General features: G+C 45.0%; 1 pseudogene; it reads right to left on the bottom strand.

Annotated features, from left to right (window-relative positions):
• Positions 1-14916: 14916 nt before the first annotated feature.
• Positions 14917-15793, bottom strand: LOC115317938 (annotated as a pseudogene).
• Between the last annotated feature and the right edge of the window lie 340 nt (positions 15794-16133).

The raw sequence follows: 16133 nt of genomic DNA, 5'->3' as shown, positions 1-16133 counted from the left end.
TCAAATTGTTAGTAGTCCAACACGAATCACCTCGTCTTCTCAATCTACACTAGACCTCGTGTTTCTATCGGAACCACTTGCAGCACGTTCGTACGACTGCCAAGTGGTGGATGGGATCTCTGATCATCAAATGGTACTCGTTGAGTTTTCAACTTCAACACTTCGTCCTTCATTACGTAAAAAGATTTCTAGGCGTGTGTTTAATTTTTCTAAAGCAGAAGACGAGTCAGTACTTGACGTGCTTGAGGTGTCGTTTGATTCTTTTTCAAACATGTGTTCTGATGGTTCTTCTATTGATACCCTTTGGAATTATTTTAAAGAAACCGTGCTTGAATGTTTACGAAGGTTTGTTCCAACGAGTATCAAAGTTACCAGAAAACATAATCCATGGATCACTCGCGATATCCTACACCTAAAACGAAAAATTAATCGTGCCAGGAAGGGCAAAAGACGTTTAAATATCAATGAAATGCGTACAAGACTGAAAGCTATGATTCGTCTTGCAAAACATAAGTATAACAATATAACTTTGCACACGTTCCTTAGGGAATCACCCGATAAGTTTTGGAGGTCTTTGTCCCCGGTTCGAAAAGACATTTCCAAACTTATGGTTTCGGACAGATTATTAACGGATGACTGTGCCATCGCTGAAGGTTTCAATGATTATTTTTCATCTGTTTTCACCTCAGATAACGGCATTATTCCTTGTTTAAACCTGTCACCCAACCTATCAGTGTTACCCGATGTTTTTATCTCTCCCGATGGACTGTTTTCAGCGTTGCTTAATCTTTCGACAAAAAAAGCTGCTGGTCACGACGGCATTCCAAATATGTTCCTCGTTCGCTACGCAGAATGGTGCTCAAAGTATCTTTATCTAATATTTAAAAAATCATTGTCGGAGTCCGTCATTCCTGTAGAATGGAAGATTGCCAAGATCGTTCCCGTTCACAAATCTGGATCTCATCTCTTGCCTGGGAACTTCCGGCCGATTTCTCTGCTTCCTTACTGCTCTAAACTCTTAGAGCACGTTGTTTTTAAACATTTGGCAGCGTATTTAGAAAATCACAACTTTTTTAATGTGAATCAACATGGTTTTCGTCATGGCCTTTCAACCACAACGCAATTACTTGAAACCGTCCATGATTTCGCTGAAATATTAAATCGTTCTAAACAGGTTGATGTAATTTTTCTTGACCTCGCCAAAGCGTTTGACAGAGTGTCACACTGTAAACTTCTTCTAAAACTTAAATCAATCGTGCGAAACAATATCATCTACTCCTGGCTTGAAAATTACTTGCTAGAAAGAAAACAGTACGTTCAGATAAACTCTAGTGCATCCTCGCCAGTCCCTGTGCTATCAGGCGTTCCACAAGGGTCAGTCCTTGGGCCTTTACTTTTTTCAATTTTTATAAACGAAATCACTGCTAACATTCCTGTGCGAGCACGTTTATTCGCGGACGATGTTGTTATCTTCACTGAGGTAAATGGTGTTAGTGACCAGACATTACTTAACAGCTGCTTATCCAAGATCCACGATTGGTGTGACTCGTGGCAGATGTCACTAAATGTTAACAAATGTGTTCGCATGCATATAACCCGCAAAACTAGTTTTCTTTCCTATAATTATTCCATTAACAATACTGTCCTAGCCGAAGTGACTTCCTATAAATACCTCGGTGTAATCATTTCAAACGACCTGCGTTGGAACACCCATATCAAATATATTGTTCGCAAGGCATTAACTAAACTCTGCTTTCTCCGGCGAAATTTAAAGCAAACCTCATCGGATGTAAAATTAACAGCCTATAAGACGTTTGTTCTGCCTATATTAGAGTATGCGTCCGTTGTCTGGGACCCGTTTACTAAAACCAACATAAATTTACTTGAATCCATACAGAGAAAAGGCTTGCGTTTCATATACAACAAATTTCAGAGACAATACCCGGTTTCCGAACTATATGTGTGTTCCAGCCTTAGCCCATTAACCCATAGACGCATGTTTCAAAGATTAAAATTTTTGCTCGACCTACTAAACAACCGATTTAATATTGACACCTCTACATATATTTCACCTGCTGTTCATAATTACCCCACGCGAAATTTTCATTGTAGATCATTACAAGAATACAGCTGTAGGGTCGATGTATTTAAGTTCTCATTTTTCCCAAGGACCATTCATGATTGGAATGCCCTACCCAGTCACATAATAAATGCTTCATCTGAGTCATCACTCATTGCTAACCTTCGCAGTTTCTGTAACTCCTGCGATTGACGGTATTTCTTGTAGGTTGTTTGGTTGTTGTTGTTGTTTTTGTTTTGCTTTAATTTTTTATTCAATACTGTATAATGATGACATTGATGCCTTATTCGCGTGTGCTAAAATGACTAGAAATGTATGCCTTATACAACATTATGTACCCCCTCCTACCACATCTCCCGAAGGAGATAGTAGTATCAATAAATAAATAAAAAAAAAAAAAGACGTAACTCAAATTGCTTGGAATTATGTAGCGATGCATCGGTCCGGTGTCCCGTCAAAACTTCAGGACATCAACGAGAACGTGCAAGAATGCGCGTCACATTCATCTTACACAAATCCGCTTTCCCCTCTGTACGGTCAATATCATTGTCATCGACGCCGTTTTTCTTCACGCCAGAGGAGAGGCCATTTATTCCTACCGGTTTTTGCCCGAAAACCCGGCGCATATGACGATGAGCAGTGCTCTATGCTTTTGTCCCCGGTCAAGTGGTTAACGGACGTCCACAAACTTTTCATTCACACGGTGTGAGATGGGCGTAATGTTGATACTGTCGATTACACCCATGATTTTATAACCGTTCATGTTTATTCCTTTGATGAAACGGTTGCTGATGTACGGCGGCACCAACATCGAATAGTGCTAGAGGATGTTTTTTGCAACTCCGATCGAACTCTTCGTCCGAGAGGAGCCGAAAATTACGTGTCGCGCGTGCATCAGTTTTATCAGTTCAACTTCGATTTAAAAAATCACCTCTGCTCGCAAAAGGTGACCGAAGACGTGTAAATATACAGCCCAGGCAACACACCGTATGTCGCCGATATTGGATATATTCGAAAAGGTTGTGCCCACACCATTTTGGTTTAGCCAATACTTAACGAATGGGATGAGTCGCGCCAACGATATCCTGACATGACGTACGCGACGCCGTTTTTAGTTGAGTGTTGAGAGTATCCTGCGTGAATCGACTATGCCGGAGAGGTATTTCTATTTCTTTGCCGCCTAAAATACGACGTTAAAAATAAAAAAAAATTAGCCAAAACGGAATCAGCTTGCTTTTAGCCCGAGAAGTCTTTATCGGGCAAAAAGCGAGCAAATTCCGCTTTGCTTAATCTTTTTATTCATTTTCTTTTTAACTGTGCTGAAGCTTGAAACAAACAGTGGCGCCTTTTTTTGGGTAGCACAAACTCACCTGACTGAACCAATAAATACACTTATAAAACACATAAAGAAAAAAAAAAGGAAAGAGAAAGAAGAAATTCAAACGCATAAACAAGACGACGATCAACGAGTTCTACCCAGAAAGCATAAGCCTCTCCCCGGCTCCACACTTTTCGAAAGGGAACCGCCATTCGAACAACAACTTCAAGGTCCCACATACAAGGCGACCCTCCCTGTGCAGCCCAGGAGGCAGCAGAGGGAGATTAGCAGCTTTGTCCACCCCCCTTTGACCTCTTCTTCTGATAAGCCTCCCCACTTTCTTTTGTGTCCGTGTGGCTGTGAGCGAGTGTGAAGGCCGCTTCTAGCGAATCGGAGGTGTGGAGCGAAACACGTGACCGCTCTCCGTTGGACAAAAACGCTTGGACGAACATTTGTCACGCGACTCGCTCTGACACGCTGATGGCTTACTGGGGTCATAGCCTTCGCCGTTTGCCAGTTTATGGTGAGTTGTAGGGACCACGTAAATCCGGTTTCCAAAAAGCGTCCGTCAGTGTTCTCTTTCTCGTGCAAGCAGGTCCTCACGAGTTCTATTTCGCGACCGTGGTTTTTCGTCGTGAACGGCTGGAATACATCTATGCCAACTTTTTAATCTATTGGCCATTTATTTCGTCGGAGTCTATGGAATTATTGTGCTGTGTTTGTTGGACGAGTTTGGACAAGGAGCTGCTCATCGGCGGACGCGAGACTTCCGTTGAATGTGATCGACCGCCTTCATCCTCGACATTGTGTTTGCGGTGTTTCGTGCTGCCCGAATCGGATTGTGCATCTATCGCGACAGAGTGCTGCTCATCGGTGACCGCGAGGCTTCCGTTGAATGTGAGCGACCGCCTTCATCCCCGGCATTGTGTTTGCGAATTGTTCTGTGCTGCCCGAATCGGATTATGCATCTATCACGGATTACATGAGATCGCTCTCTTATTTGTAAGTACTTTGCAAGCATGCTTAAAAACATGAACTGCCGCTTGTGTCCCAAGTGACTTCCGGTCGTTCCGTTTTTCCAAGCCTGTCGAGTTTTGCTTACGTCACCAGTGCTAGAAAGAATAAATGTCGCAAGCAGGGTTCTCCCCAGGAATTTGTGAGAAGTGGACATTACCAGGGGGGGGGGGGGGGAGGGCTAGAAAGTAACACCCCTTTTTAGGGTGTTAGATATTAATCACACCCCTTTTTAGGGTGTTAGAAATCACACCCATGACTAAGGGTGTTAGAAAAATCACACCTTTATTCTAGGGTGTGAGAATATCACACCCCTTTTTAGGGTGTCCGAAAATCACACCCCTTTCTTAAGGTGCTAAGACTTACACCCATTTCCTAGGGTGTTCTGTTACACGAATAAGGGTGCTCCCCATAGGACAAGCCATTTACACCAATAAGGGTGTTAAAATTTTAAGTGTGTACCGGCTCGAGCATGAACCCTTGTTATCCAATTCATGGCCATCGTGTGACGCAAAATTCGTATTGCGACACCGCAAAACGTACGACTGGCCTAGTCGTAAAAGCAGTTCCGAACAGTCAGGTAAGATGCAACAGCTGTTTTACTGCCTTGCTTTGCAGGTATCAAACATATGTAGCAAATATTAATGCGCATTCATAAAGTTTCCGGCCGAAAAACGAGTTCGCCATGATGAAAGCAGGCTCAGTACGAGCCCTTACTTATCTTCTGAGAAGAACTACAATTTTGGTGCGCAATGCACGCTTGCAGAAGCGTTGTGGTAGCTAATCATAAGCACGCGCTGAGCAGGAACGGTCTCAACTATGGCCGCCATGCCACCTTCGGCAGCACGACGCGCTTGAGCGAGCAGGGAGTCAATAATCTTCGTGCGCGATCACCGAAGAGCACTTGGAATCTACGGCCGCTAAAACATAACACAATCATAAATCGTCCGATAGGATGGCTGAAAGCACAGCAGAAGCAAGAAGCCCTTGAAAACGAAGATGACATCAGGGCACTATGTCGCTTGACAAAAGAGCCAACCGGCTGAATGCCCGTTGAAAACCTGGTAGTAGCATTTTTAATATCGGCTATAGAGCGAATCGCGGTTTTCCATTAGTGTAATATTTTAACAGTGCCCGTATTTAGTCTCCGTAAATCTATATCAGACATTTACTTTGGTCCGACTTTTGACCGGAGTTACCCTTCAATGCGAGAGCATTGCAGAAGGAGCGAGCTTTGGACTTTCAGCGTCCCTGCAAAGGGCCTGCCAGGTTAGCACAAGAACCGTCCGCCAAACATGAGAGAGAGGAGCAAGGCTCAAGGCCCTTGATGTGTTTGTGGCGAGCAGTGGCGGAGCCCTCGCTCGTGGTACAAATTTCGCGCCTTCGCACACCAATGGTTCAGCTGTCGGTACTTGCAGAAACGCGAAGCGTTTATAGCGGGGCTTTAATTAATGCTGCATTCACTCTGGCGTTCGAATCACAATCGCGAAGCCGATACGCTCGTTTTCAACATCAGATGTGCGTGAAACTGAACTGAATGTTTAAAGAGACCATGAAGACGATTTGGAAGTTCAGTTTAACAATTTAAGTAGAAGTCATATGTACTGCAGGTAACGTTGACGGAGTTTTAGCCCGATGTTGCGCTTGTGCGCGCACAAATTAATTTAAAAATCCCGGAAAAATAACATCGAGACCGATGACAGTGACGCGCTAAACTGCGAAAAAATCCAGCTTTTCAGTCACGTAAACCGTCACATAAATTTAGGCTTGTCAGGCGGTTGGTCGAAGTCAACGTTACTCGAGGGGGTCAGTTTAGAAAATCGAGCTGCATTAACTGGAGGAGCGCGGGCCGCTGCGCTAGCGGGCGAAACAGTGGCGCTGCCGTCGCCCTGAGATTAAAGCCCCTCGGTGTTTTATAAGTAGCGGAAGGTGCGTCGATGCACGAGACACGTGCAACGTGCAGCCCTTGGGAAGATCATGGCGGAACAGCGCAGCACTGAACAAGATTTCAGACGCCATGTTCTTCCGAGAAGTGGCGCGCGGCACGTGTCTCGAGCATTTCCACAACATGGCGCCACTTTTCCCAGGATAGAGGGGCTTTACGTGAAATCGGTTCTCCCCGCGTCTTCTTCTACACTTGCATCGCTTCCATGGTCTGCAGCAGACTCCGCCAGATTCTTTAGCGGATCCTCCACTAGCGTGCATCGCTTTTGGAATGATCAACTGATCTCGAGCTGTAAATACACCTTTTTGTTCTAGAAACTGCCAATTCGAAACTGCTGTTGTTGGGGTTGTGGCAGTTGAAAAGAGCTTACAGGGGCATCCAGCACACACTTTGAGGGAGTCAACGTATCCCAAGAACACTCCCAATTCTTTGAGGGTTGATAGCCATTGCTGAGTCGTACTTTGACACCTATAGCTTGAATCTGGCACCAACTTTCCTATGTTGACAACCAGAGGGAGAGCCTTTTTGAATGTGACAGCCCTCATCCCATAAACTATACGCCTTGTTTCTCCACAGCTCGTAGAAAATTATGTGATCCTCGCGTGTCTTGAGCTTGTCTGTTCAGTTGCTGTCATCGTCGACTGCTTCGGGTCCGTACGTAATTATCACAACTGGGGTAACAGAACTGGCTGCAGCCTGAGCAGAGGGGGAAGGGGGGGGGGGGGGGGGTACATTCGGAAACAGACGTGACATAAAATTTCTTTTAATTACTATTAGACGTTGGCAGGGGTAGGCAGTAGTTCAAATACAAGTATTTCAAATACGTATTTCAAATACTTTGTGTATTTTGCATTTGTATTTAATTACAAATTGGGTAATGTATTTGACGTGTGTATTTAAATACTAAAACGTAGGTATTTCAAATACAATTGTAATTAAATACAATCTTGAGGGCGAAAATACATCCCTCGAATTTATTGTCACGGTCCAGAGCAGGAAGAAAACTACGTTCTGCACCGAAATAAGTGTCTCTCGATCAAGCACAAGCTTTTAGTGACTTTGTGATTACGGTGCTAGTCCATTGCAAGAATAGGGACGAAATCGACGTTCACAGGCAGGCTGGCTAAATAAGTGCCTGTGACAACTTGTGGTGCTTTCCAGCCTGATTTCCATCCATAATTTTACGTGGAACATTCTAAATGCGCGGGTCGTCCAAATTTTCGTAACTGGTGCGAGTTGCAACAATAAAAAATTCTTTAGCTAGTGCTGCGCGTCTTGGTCGTGTCGGTTCTTTGTTGGTCGATACCAAAATGTAATCGACAAAAAAAGCTGCTTGAAGCCCTGTACTTTTTTCACCTATTACGTCCAAGCTGATTAGATTTTTTGTGATTATATTTCTATTACGTTACTAGAGCCTCGCACACGAACTCCTGAGTGTGCGATGCAAAATTAAAACGAGATACCCAGAAACCCGTTGCAGGTGCCCTGAAGTCGCTGACGCAAATTTTGAGGAATGTATTTGGAAAAGTATTTGGAGGAGACGAAATACATTTGGTTGTATTTGTATCTTGTACTTAAATGTTCTTTTTGGAAATGTAATTAGATTAGTAATTAAATACATTTTTGAAGAAGTATTTTGTATTTGTATTTCGATACATATTTGCATGTATTTTGCCCATCCCTGGACGTTGGCCATCAAAACCGTCTGCTGAACAATGACTTCCGAGCAGTCCTATACGCATTACTGACAAAAAGTAACCGATTACAATTATAATTATTTATTGACAATTGTAACTGATTACAGTAATCAATTACTGCATCACAAGAGCAAATGAAAAATTACCAGAAACTACTAATTATCTTTTCACGTTACTTTTCTTACTTTTTATTAAAAATAAAAAAATATATATATATATTCAAAGTGGTTACATTTTCTTTCTTTTTCGCATTCACGCTTTGTTAAGCTTCAACAGCAGTTGCCACTCAAAGTTCGTCGAACGACAACTGCTGCTGAAGGCGTCTATGCCGCAAACCCGGATCGTAACAACCCGTACACAAGAAACGAGGCACTCTCGATAGCTTGACAGTCAGAACGTCGCTGAGTGCGATTACATATAAACCCTCTGGAATCTTGGTATCTTTTTTCAGTTGTTTCAGAAAAAAAAAAAAAAAACTGTCCAACCCTAGCGCAACATAGACGAGTGACGCACGGGCAGACAGAGCGATGTTTACGTAAAATAACTCAACTCAATCATTCTAACTTTTTCGGAAACATATAATTCATTACTTGTGATTCATTACAGAAAAATAGTAATCAGATTACTGCGAACGTTACCGCAGAAAAAAGGTAATTGAAGCGATAAAAAGTTACCATAAAATGTAATTGATTACAAGTAATCAGGGCTTGTAACTCGTTAGGTATGTACTTACAAGTTTGCGTGCGAGTAATGACGATTAATGGCGTCAAGCTAAAAATGCAAATCGCAAAAAGATTTTTTTTTTTTTTATGTGGCAGGATTGAAGAAAGAATAAACATGTGAGGCAAATACAGCAAAACAATGAAAGCTGTGGTTGTGTTGTCTCACATATTCATTCTTTCTTCAATCCTGACACAAACCAACACGCTCCTCGTCCATTGTTTCTATGCGGGCGGGAACTATTTCTGAGGGTTCGAATTCTGCCATACTTTTGGGCGCACAGCGTCCTTCGGAGCGGTAAAGAAGTGGCGCTTCACTTTTCGAAGCTTGTGAGGCTTACCCGTTGCGATAGCCGGGAGCGCAGCAGGTCGGCATGCTTGCTAATTGATTACCGAAAGACTCAAAGCCAGAAAGCAAAACTCAACGGGCGTACAACGACACGAGCGAAAATGCTAGGAACAGCAATGAACACGAGACGCCGCCGTGAATCGATTTTAGGGCGACGCAACCTCTAGCGCTCTCTGCGAATTGGTGCCACGCTGGGAAGCGAGTTTCTAAACTTAGCCGCACTATAGTCAGTTACAGGTCAAGAAGGTAGCGGCAAATGCCCCTCAAAGGGAATCACATATCCCTCCGCCACCTCCGCATCCAATAGCGTCCCACCGTTTCCGTGACGTTGCGGCCAACGCGCGAGGAGGGTCTTTCCTTTCTGTACATATTTGCTTTATTTTTCGAATCTGACTTAGCACTGTGGAAGCCACGAGAGGGAGATTAGAGTTCTGCCCCACCGACGGAAACAAATGCGACTTTCGGGGATTAGCTTCCCCCCCGAAGGATACAAAGGCCGCTTTCAGGGGCTCGGTTCCCTCTACGATGAATACAAAGGTCGCTTTCTTAAAAAGTGGGATCGGAGACAAGTTGGAATCTATTGAAGCGGAACAAGGAGCGTTTCCAGTGAACTCTTCTTTCGACTGCGGAGAGATTTGAAACGGCCGCATCACACTTGTGGGAGGAGCTTCTCCTACCTTCTTGACTTGTAACCGACTATAGTAACGTTGGTTGAGAATCAACATTACTATAGTCCCCGTTGCAACTCAAGAACGAAGGGCGAGGCTAAGGCGGGCCGGGGAGGAGGAAGCAGACTGAACGCTGGAGAAGAGATGGGGGAACCTCCTTCTCTCTTTAGCGTTCCGTCTGCTTTCTCCTCACCGGCACGTCTTACCCTCGCCCTTCGTTCTTGAGTAGCGATAGACTATAGTTGGTTCTGAACTTCGGCATCGTTCGCTTGGGTGTATCTCAAAACGCCCCATTCGCGTTTGAACCTTGCGCATTTAGTCCCATTCTCATTTGGTCCTTCTCGTTTGAACCTTCTCATAAGATCCGAATCGTGTTTTTCGCAAGTGGGCCCATTCTCATTTTGCCCGTTATTTGAAAACGTCCCATTCGCATTTTGGCCGTGCGCACTTCGTCCCATTCTCATTTGGTCCTTTTCGTTTGAACCTTCTCATAAACTCCGAATCAGGTTTTTCTCAACTGGGCCCAGTCTCATTTTGACCGTTATCTGAAAACGGACCATTCGCATTTGGACGTTGCGCATTTCGTCCTATTCTCACTTGGTCCGCCTCGGTGGAACATTCTCATTAAATCCGAATCGTTTTTTTTTTTTGTTTTTTTTTTTTTGCAAAGGGCTTATAATCATATTGCCTGTTCGCGCAACGACCGAATGGGACTAGCTCTACAGGCTTCTGCCGTCATTATGCCTTCCCGGCTTTGTACGTGAGTCTTACCTTGCTTGGGCACCCAACATACGATCAGATATAGAGTCGAAGTATAGCTACCCCCACCCCTTGGCTTGGTCGAATCCATTTTCCTGCATTCGAAGAAAGGCCGGGATACTATCTTTTATCAACGAAAATCTCTCGTAACCCCCCCCCCCCCCCCCACGCACACACACACACACACACACACTTCTCACCCCCCAAAAATACAAATACTACAAGATAACGTAATACGTTTGTACAATGATGCCTAGCTGCTTCCCTTTCTCGAAACGAACGCAAAGAAAAGAAAGAACGATGAACATTTAACTTGAAAACTCTGTTTGAACAGAAATAGCATATGCATGTTCAATATAGACCGGCACGCGGGCTTGGCGTCACGGCGCTGCGGCGGCGCTGCGATCGCGCCGGAGGCGAGGGGTGTGGGCCAAAGGGCGCACGTTTCGCATGGGCGTCATAGTATTTCAGCATGCCGCGAAGCTATGTTGCCGTTAACCTCACCGAAATGTACAAGAAAAGTAGCGGAGTGAACTTCTACAAGTTCCCGGCAGACTCTGAAAGGCATAGAAGGTGGATAATATCTGTGGATCGAGAATTATGGTCGCCTCGCGCGTTTGTGCGGCAAGCACTTTCTTGGAGGCAAGTGCGGCTTCCATTTCAATCTCCGTCCCGAGGCTTGCTTATGTACAGGGAAACGGTCCTCTGATCGAGACCACCCGGATTTTGTTCCCACGGTGTTCGCGCACAAAGCACCGGCCAAGCGCTCGTCGGAGGCTCGCTACGCCCGTGCTACCCAGCAGAAGGGGATCGGCGACAAACGGCAATGTTGTAGGCGTTACCAAAAAAAAAAAAAAAAAAGTAACGAAATACGTTACTCGTTACTTGCAAATCAAAGGTACGCGTTACTGAGCTACGTTTTCTAAAAATAAAAGGAACGCGCTACCTATAAAAGTTAACGCACGTTACTTCTGCGGTACTTTTTAAATTATGATTAAACACGTTTTACGGTTTTGACGGTACAGGTATGCATAAGCTCATATATCAAGAAACATTATGTTCATGCAGAAACAGAACATAATTACTTTTCTCTTTTTACGGTTTCAGCTAAATACGGACGAGAAAAAACGCAAAGAAAAACATGGCTTGACGCCTAAAAACACGGAAAAACTTGAAGTGTAATCGCAGTAACGCGTTACTGCCAAGACTTCAGAACGGACAAAGCGTTACTGCCTGTCATCCTTGTGGTCATGAGAGTAGTAAAAATAGCATACCTTGACTTGAAAACGCTGTGTGTATTTATTTAATTAATAAATACACTTCCGCAGACCCAGAGTCTGCTGATCCCGCCGGCAGTGCGGAAACCGACTCGAAGTAATCGTAGGCCCCGAGAGACTTGTACGCCGGCTCCGTGTCGGCCGTGAACTGGCTTGGCGAAAAAACTAAATAAACGACGACGTGAGCCGTCGACTTCGGTGGCAGCAACTTCACGTCGGAAGCCCAGCAGGCCTTGTTTACGGCGTACGGATCCTCGTAAGCAACGCCGTCCACGCACAGTTTGTTTCGATACCGCCGCCGTTCAGGCTTGGGTAGCGAGCTCAAATAGTCGGATAGCATACGACATGCGTTGTCAGGAAATACGACTCACAAATAAAGCTAGAAGCGTCCCTACAACGTCAACAACGAGCGCACGCCACACAACGCAATGGCGAAAACACGGAGAGCCGGGCTCCTTTTGCCCACATAGCTACCGCGCATGCGCGGCCTTCTGGCCATGTTGGTAAACAGAGGACCGTTCGTCGAATGACAATTCGTCGCATGACACCTGGTAGCAGGGCTATTCGTCACATAGGGCAATTCGTCATAGGGCGGTTGGTCACTATGACAATTCGTGAAAAATTTATTTTTGATAATTTTGTTATGGGTTTAGGTAAGTGCAATTACTAGTGACCCTTTTCCTTTCTTTACTTATTTTTTCCCGCACCCATGAAATTAGTTTTTGTGCTTCCAAGGTTAACTAAGCTGTTTATCAACTTAGAACCAAACAGGAGACTAATCTTTCTAAACAGGATACTACACACAACCTGAATAACAAAGCTACCGGACACCTTAAAATAGGTCAATGCTTATAATACCTTCGGCGACGCTTTTCGTTCAACAAAGCGCTATTTCAAAACTCCCGTTTTTCGACAAATTGTCCTAGTGACGAATCGCCCTATGACAAATTGCCCTGTGCGACGAACGGCCCTGCGACGGGTTGCCCTATTACGAATTGTCTTTCGACGAACGGCCCGTGCCCCCTTTTCTCGACGACCACGACGCAAGGCTAAAATCATTGGCAGAGAGAGTAGGCCGGTAGCGTGGCACACATACAAAAGAAAATATTAGTGAGTTTATGAATATATATATTCCTCGAAAAAACCCCAATTTGGAGTAGAAAGACTCAAATGTGATGGGTTGAAGCGAGATATTTAAGAGAATGGCTGTTTTGAGAAGGGCGAAGTGAGAAGGGCGAAAAGAGAACGGGCTCAAATGAGGGGGGTTGAAATACAAAGGACGAAACGCGAAAGGGCCAAATGCGACAGGTCAAAGTGAGAAGGCCTTTTTGAGAATGGTTGTTTTGAGAAGGACCAAGTGGGAAGGGCGAAACGAGAACGGGCTCAAATGATAACCACCCCGTTCGCTTGGCTTCGGCATCGTTCGCAAAATCTCGCGCCTACCTTTCGCCGTGCTCCAACTTCCGAGCTGGGGTGAAACAGAGCTGAGTTTCTTTCACCAATACGCGCGTGACGGTGAAATCTCGCAGCCTCATAATACCATGTGGCTATAGACGTGTCAACGACCACAAAGCGTGTCAGCCGGGTCTATTTATGACAGCTACATATACACTTCGAGGGCATCAAAGTGAGCGCTGCCGAAAGGAAACGTCCCTGCACCTCGCACCTCGTCCACCGGAATCGGGGAATCATCAAAATCGGCCGGCTGCTGACCTCCGCGCGGGATCAATCTCTGATCGTACGAACCAGATCAATGAATGCTGACGCAGATTCGGCGCGGTCTGCACCCATCGCTCGTGTCATAAGCGACGCCTCGCATATTTTATGAGCCATAAAGCTCGCTTCGTTGCCGCAGCAATATTTCGGCGGGGCTGGCAGTGAGCGCTTTAGCGTTTTATCGGGCCGCTAATGATCTTCTCCGGCTAATCACGTCTTCCGTTCGGAAGCCAGTCTTCATTTGGGCTGCGGGGAGGGGCGCCGCCGCGATGCGCTTTTATAGGTAAATATACGCTGCGGGCCTGTATGAAGTATAGCCTGACGCCCTCGCTACACGTAAGTGGTTTTTCTTGAGTGCGTGGCTTGAGGAAGAAGGGATGTTTTACAAGCCTGGATCAGATTTGCTTTTTTGATTCGCTTCACACTCTAAGGAAAAATGACGACGCCAAAGTTGAAATGGCGTTTTGGCGGCGTTGACCACCCCAAGGACCTGCTACTATAGCTTCTGAGAAAAATGACGACTCTCATCCGCTGTAAAATGACCAGAAGTCTGAAAATAACGACAGGCGGACAGTCCCTTTCGAGCCACATGTACTGTAGTGCAGGGAGTCGTACAGTTATAACTCTAATATCCCTGTTACACGAGCGCTTGCAACTGTCACTGAGCCAAAGACAGTTGACTCAATTGCAATAGACCGGAGCTACACTGCGGCACTAAACAGTCGTCGAGTCACTGGCGACAGTTGAACTCAACTGAGCTTGCCAACATCAATAGACCCCTTCACAAACTCAGTGCCATTTAGTGGCTGCAATATCAGCCCAAATTGTCGCAGGCTCATCGCGGATAAAATATGGTACCCATTCATCAACGGTAGACGTACGAATGTTACGGCGTTTTTCGATGAACAATTATTTTTCTATTTGCTTCAGTTTTTGCTAAAAAAACGTTGGTATTTTAAAGCACCATGACACAGGAGGGTATTATAAAGCAGCCTGTCATTGTGTTATTTCGTGATGCACTTTGCTAGCTACTTGCCAACTTACCTTCGAGATGCGAAATTGTTATAGGTTGTATCTGCTTCTGTCTTGGATGTAAAAGTCACACTCTCTATTTTTCCTAAAAATATAGCAACATCATTGAGATTTGGCTCGTAAAAGAATAAACTCTATTGCACGTTGTAGAGGCGAATTATTTTTCTTTTGAAAATGCCACCCATGTGAACATCAAGTTATCTAAATAAATTGACTAGATTCTATCACAGGACACTGTGCCAGGTCTTTCTCGCACGTTGGAATGTATGTATGTGAGTAAAATATTATGTAAGTGGGCAGTGAAGATGGCATTAGGTACTAAAACTTATGAAGACCCTTTCATCACTTATGAAACTTGAAGTAAAACCCCTCCTGCAGTGATATGACTAATACAGGTATTAAAAGTTGCGAAGACCTTTTCATCACTTCTGACTTGTAAAACTTGAAATTAGACCGCTCTATCTTTGGAATAAGTTACTTCAAAAGTCGTCGACTCGTTTTATTTTGATGTTTTGAACCTGGAGTGGCGAGTGCACAAAGAAGTGGAGCATGGTGGGGTTCAAAACACAGAGCGACTCCCGCGCCTAGGTGTACCTACCATGGCTTTCTTTGAACAACAGTGTCCCATTTACGAAATGTAGGTAGCCAACGGGCAACTTTCCCTCCTTGTCAAAGAGGATTGTCACGACACCGGTAGGGGCACTTGATTTTCAGTAATATGGTGTCGTCGCCAGCCTGCACTAAGCCAATGCCTGCCTTGGACCTTGCTGACGACGAGATCTATCCGGGTGACCGGTACAGCCCTTTCTCTCCCCATACTTCTTCCTTGCAGTTGATTCTGTCTCTATGCCACACTTGCAAGCTTTTGATTGAAATGTCTTTTGGTTGCAGAGATCACGTGCAAGCTCCTCAAATCTGTTTCGCACACAGGGATTCTGTGTGATTTAGAACTTGCAGAAAACCTTTCCTTTCCGAGCAAGTGCCATTCAAGACACAGGCTCTGTTGCACGATCATTGCTGCCTTAGAGTCGCACGTGTATACATCAAGCATGATGTGTTCGAGATTTTCAATGTCTTGTGCAGTGCACTCGGCTGACGCAAAGTAAAGAGAGGACCACTTAATGCGTGGCGGTACATCCTGCAGACGTTGCGCGTTTTGGTGGAGCTGCAAAAAGAATCTTAGCATAAGCCCCTGAGCACTGTTCGTGTTTAGAGCCATCTCTGAAATGTATGAGCTAGGAGTAGGACATGTTTTCGGAGGGAACATCTAGAATTCTACTCCTTTAACACAGAGCTTCAGCTGTTTGTTGGAGGGCGCCTTCCAATCGATCGGTCGAGAAGTTTGGGTAGCGAAGTCTTCACTATTGACATATGGGATGGGTGCTGTTGTGTGTTTACATTTCCTTTCAATCCGCCTTTGAAGTCGCAGATCAGGATCGGTGGCCAAGTGGTCTAGCGCACACCAGCTCGGAGCACGTGGAGCGAAAGCTCGCGCTGCAGAACCCAGGGATTCTGGATTCAATCCCCACCCCTGCCCGGTTCGATCTGGACGAGCATCG

The sequence above is a fragment of the Ixodes scapularis genome, unplaced genomic scaffold (genome assembly GCF_016920785.2).
Source record: "Ixodes scapularis isolate PalLabHiFi unplaced genomic scaffold, ASM1692078v2 PGA_scaffold9__187_contigs__length_104089568, whole genome shotgun sequence".
Taxonomy (NCBI): Eukaryota; Metazoa; Arthropoda; class Arachnida; order Ixodida; family Ixodidae; genus Ixodes; species Ixodes scapularis.
The sequence above is the reverse complement of the archived record's forward strand: the minus strand, read 5'-3'. Positions and strand labels throughout refer to the sequence as shown.